The sequence below is a fragment of the Prosopis cineraria genome, unplaced genomic scaffold, assembly GCF_029017545.1.
Source record: "Prosopis cineraria cultivar Desert tree isolate PC_DT_omini unplaced genomic scaffold, ASM2901754v1 PC1, whole genome shotgun sequence".
NCBI lineage: Eukaryota > Viridiplantae > Streptophyta > Magnoliopsida > Fabales > Fabaceae > Prosopis > Prosopis cineraria.
Window position 1 is genome coordinate 3,692,070 of NW_026555332.1, and position 6,000 is coordinate 3,698,069.

Sequence of the window (6,000 nt, forward strand, 5' to 3'; positions counted from 1 at the left end):
ATCATTTTACCCTTATTGACAAGTGATTTCTTAATTCTTGTATTTTTTGAATAAAAGTTATAATTCTTTGAACAAAAATTATGAATGGAATTTGTTATTTTGAGAATTTATTTTTTAATAATAGAAATTATACTTGATAAATTATAATTTCTTATTCAACTTATATGATTCATCGAATAAAAGTTATTATTCTTTAAATAAAAATTGTGATTGAGACTTATTTTTTAATAATAAAAATTACACTTGATAAATTATAATTTTTTATTGAACTCTTGTGATTTATAGAATAAAGGTTGTGATTCCTTAGACAAAAGCTATTATTGGGGCTTGTTATTTTCAATGAGAGTTAAATAGTCTTTTCATTTAAAATTTATTAACAAATAGATTTCTAGGGACTTTATTGAGATTATGGTATTTTGAATGATCAAATTGTCATTTATATGATTCAAGGGGATTTGATTACCATTTTCTCTATATTATTTTCTATGAAGCTTTTCTCTCTTTTTTAAATTTTTTTACATTTATTATTTGTTTTATAAAACATAAAATATTATATATATTTATTTGTTTATATAGCTATTTGATTGGATCAAATTTAAGCATTATCATATTCAATTAGAAATAACTCTATGTCTTTACATAAATTCAAACTCAAGAGTAGGTAGGTTATCTCTCTTTTTGTACAAAGAAGTAAATTGTATGAAATTCACATATTGTCAATTTCAAAATATTCATTCCTATTTTTTTAATTGTAGATTCCACATCCATCTTTTTTAATTATGAGGATTTTATTATTTTTTTATTCTCATTTATTATATCATAATTTTAAAATTTAACTATATTATATTTTAAAACAATTTACTATATAAAATCATATAATTAAGTCAAATAGATATTGTAGTTTGTAGATCCTTCTAATACCAAATACTATAATATATAGGTATATTTTATTAAAAACTAAAATATGTTTTTAATTGTTTTTTAAAAAGTTGCATTGCACCGCAGATCTACAATGCAATGTGACCATGTTTACTTAATATTATAGATATAAATGTTTAGAAGGTAAAAAATGTTATCTAAAAAAAGAGAGGTGTATCTATCTCATTTTCTTTTTAAATATATTTATCTTTTATTCAGATAATATTTTTACTTGCACTAAATATCTAAATATGCAGTTAAGGTGCTTCTTTTCACATCAACTGTGCTAAAAAATAAAAAAGAAAAGAAATAAAACAATTAGAAATGAAATTCAATGCTTAAAGCATGATGGCATATCCAAAACATGGTTCCTCAGCCTTCACTCCAAAGAATTCGGCCACAAATTCTTCGGCAAAACCTTAATTAATTAATTAATTAATTAATTAAAAGTTATCAATTGAAGTTTAGTCACTCCAAATATAATATTTTGCTACGTCAACACTCATGCGTGTTTGTGAGTGTGTGTAGTCAAATAAAAGTTGGAATCCTTTGGCACAAAATCTGCCATTGAGGACGCCCAATCAATCACCAACCAGCGCACGGGAGAGTACTTAATCAATTGTATGAAGAATTTTATATACATAATGTTTTTTAACAAATCAAGACAAATCGGTCCACAGGAACAAATATTGTTCAAAGAACAAAGATTTTTATGAATCATTCACTGACAAAATTTTGATAAAAGCTACGAGATTCGAACCCATGACCAGTAAGTCCAGTGCTAACAAGAAACTAGGTATGCAAGATGTACAAACGTAACCCGGTCGACATTGTACACTTGAATATCGTACTACAGAATTTATCTTTGACATAAATAGCGACAAGACGTTAGGCACATGAAATGACAGAATCATATCCCCTGGGCCATCCCCAGCTCCTTTTGCTTACTTTCAATCTAGATTGTTTATACTCAGTTTAAAAATATAAAATATTTTTAAAAAATTAAATATTTAAAAATATAAAATATTTTTAATTTTTTAAAGTATAATAATTATTTTTTTAAAATACCTCTATTAATAATAATTTTATATTTATTATAGAGTGTTTAATAAAAATAAATATAAAAAGATAGAATTAGTTAGAAAGTAGGTAACTATTTTATTGAGGGTGAGATTCGATTAAAAATGTCTTACATTTTTTAATGGAGGGAGTATTTATTTTGACTAGGTCTGAATTTAATTCAATTTATTTGTAAAATTTAAATAATTTTTATTTTAATAAATACTTAATTTAAAATAAAATAATTTTATAAATGTAGTTTTCAAAATTTATTATTAGTAGATGAAAAATTACATAAAAGTCCCAATAAATGATTTATTTATAAATGAGTTCCACAAATTTGACTCAAATATTTTAAGACTTGATTGTAATTTGTTACAAATGCAAAAGGGTCATACTGTAATCTTAAATTTTAGATTTATTCAATTATAAATTATGAAATTTTAATTGTAAATTCATGAAGACGAGTTGTAAATGTAAGAGAATGAGCTCTTAAAGGATCATGAAGTGTTTTTACAAGACACAATTCAACTTTACACATGTATATTCCTGTTATTTACAATTATATACATGGTTATTAACAGCTGGTCATCTGAATTTACAACTGAGCTGGTCCGAACTTGAACGGAGCAATAATGTGATCTTGTCAGACACATGATAAATTATAGCCAGGCTCCAAGAAACTTGACTCTATTTTTTACAAATTAGAGGGACTTATTTATTTTTTATGCGAGACTAATAATTTTTTCAAATTATCAAGGAAAAAATGAGGAAGGTAATGTAGGAGAAATGAGAAATGAGTAGCAGGGGAAGTGGGTTTACGTACGGAAACGTTTAATTAGACCGAAGACTGTCTTGTTTGCGATCGATCCCAGATTCGTCGGCACCTCCAGATTCTTGTTCGATCAATATCACTGGCCACAAACGTTATATTCAAACCAACAAGCCCAACATATTATTATTGTCGCTCCTTTTAGTTTTGACCTATGCAACCAAACCTATCTATCTTCCTTTCAAATGAATCCAATTCATCATTTGTGTGGCGTCTAAATGCGTGTATTTCATCATATTGTTGGCCTCTCCTGGTTGTAATCTTGTTGGATTGAGCTGGCGTGCAGACACCAACACAACATTCATTTCCTACTTCAAATCATCCCTTTATTATCTTCATACCCAGCACTCACCTAACCCACCCTCTATCTTACCCTTCTTTCCTTCTTCTTCTTTTTTTCTGGCTTTCATTCCGGTATCTGTCTATTAAGAATAATTATATTTGAGGTCAAAAAGTCGGGCACTAAATATATATATTTCCAATAAAAATATATATTTTGATTTATCAAGTTACGAGGGATGGATATAAGGAGGGCAAGCACCTCCATGTTACAAACTTTATTTTTAAATATATTAGTTTTCATTTGTAAAATACGCAAAAATTAATTTTAGCACCCTTGCTTTCTTGTAATGTTTCATTTTGGCCCTATGTGACAATTTATGGATTTGTCCCTGATTATGAAGAGCTAATTCTTTTCACAGGACTAAGTGGACTAGTCCCTTCTTTTGATATAAACATATATCCTGAGAAAGACTTATAAATTGACTTCTCTACTTAGCAAATTCTCTATATACGTGACTATTTTTATTTGATTATTTCTATATAGGGCAAGAAATTGTAATATATATGTTAGTTCTTAATTAATTTATAATTAAATTCAAGGTATTTAATCTGGTCTCTGGATGATATAAAGATGTAGTCGTTCACCCATTTTTAATGTTGCATAAGTTTACAATGACAACAACTACCAATCTTCAATGAATTATTTTTCTCAAAAAAAAAAAAACACTTGACATAATATTTTCAATTGATATCAACTAAAGGGTATGTTTGGATTAGGTCCCAACCTGCATTGGGGTAGCCTGAACCTCAATTGAAATGTTGAACGCTCATTCAATCTTGTTTGGGTTTGAAAAAAAAAAAAGTGAACAGCATCCGAGGATAAACGAGCATTTTCACTTAAGATACTTGAGGGACCTTTCCCTCGAGTATTCAAAGGCACTCTCTTTGTTTTCATTTAAAAGAAACTATTATTTTTAACTTATTTTTTATATAAATAAAATTTTATTTTTTAATAAGTATTTAATACAAACTTATTAAATTATCCCTCATAATTTTATCATTCACAGTTCTAAAAAATAATTAAATAATTAATTAACACAATTAATAAAAGATATTGTAATTTAATTTTTTATTTTTAAATATAATTAATATTGTTAACTATTTTTTTTTTAAATTGTGTGATAAAACTTTTTCCCCCTACAAATAGAAACGGAGGAGTATGTTGGGAGCATTTAATTTCTCTCTCTTCATTCATCTCCTTCGCTTGATATGTTTGCCCTGCCTTCACTCTTTAGCTGCTTACGAGAGCTCTTAGCCTCCTTCTCGTCTGCACAAATCATGGTTTCTTGTTGTCTTGACCCCCGTGAGTGAAATAGTGCTCATAGATCTTTCTTTAGTGGTTGTCCTTGTCACTGCTTGTTGTCCATTTTCTTGCCAGCTCTTTCTTCTTTGTTGCTTCCATTTTGCTCGCAACGTAAGAAAGCAACAACAATAAAGACCAGTCTTCTGGTGTGCTCACCCATAACAGCAACCTTATTTCTTCTTTGAACCATGCTCGAGAGCCACTTGTGCGCCATTTGCAGAGCTATTCTTCAGTGAACTCCAAATCCTCCTCAAATCATAATCATGTTTAAGATTTATTAACTTAATATTTTTATAATTTATTAATTTATTTAAAATTTTTATAATTTATAAATAATACTAAACTTTGTATATAATATTTTTAAAAAAATTTAAATTTAATGTTTAATATTTTTAAGAAGATCAAATTTGACTATTTCTTAAATTTTAATTATATATAGACTATAATTTATCATTTCATTCTTACTCTTTTTAAAAATTATGATTTTTAAATAATTAATTTATTTTAGAAATTTTAAGTCTACCTTTTTAAAAAATGTAATTTTAATTTTATAATTTTTTAAAAAATATCAAATTAGTTAGAAAAAATAGATAATAAAACTCATGTCAACTTTTTTCGCACTTTTAAATTAAATCATTTAAATAAATTTTAATTTATCTAATTAATTTTTAAAATAATATTTAATTATAAATCACGCTACAATTATAGACTTTTCTCCTATCTTTAGCCAAATCTTGATCTTATTTATAAATTTTTTAATCCTAACACAAACTAATGTTCTTGCATGCACTGTGAATCCATGAATTCTTCTTTTAAAAAAATCATTTAGATAATATTTTCTAGTGATCTTAGTTTTTTTGGAAAAACAAATCATTATTAGGGACAAAATCTGAAGATAATTCTGACAATATAAAAAGTAAACGTATTGTGACCGATCATTTCTTTAAAATATTAATGATCATATAATCTGGCAAAAAAGATGTTGATCATACAGTGTACCAAAAAATGTTGATCATATAAATAAATATTTCTTTTCTAAAAAAAAATCCACCACCAGCTAGCTTTGATAGCATCACTGGAAAAATTGGCCACGAGTGAAGTGACAAGGTCCAACTATTTAGGCATGGTCTCAAATGCAGAAATGAAATTTACAGGAACCATGATCATGGAACGGTAATATATTTTCAGAGAAAATAATAAATACCTTTCCTTTTGCTTTTTTGGACTTGTTTGTTTAAGTCATGAATCTTCAATAGTCTTTATCTCGGAGACAAGCGCAAAAGAATGAAGGGTATTTTGGTATTTTTGTTGAAAAACATATTATCTCTTAAGGACCATGTTCCTTGCTATGGCTTTATTTTTGCGTTTGGGATTTACACGCAAACATTTAAGCTTTTTGATTCTTATGGCCAATTTTCTCTAGCATCAAATTAACGCGCCTGTTTGTTTCTTAATTAAAAATATGGTGTCTTTTAGCAAATAGTAGTAAATCGTAAAAAAAAATAAATAAATAGGAGAAAGATAGGTTACTTGTGCTTTTCAAATG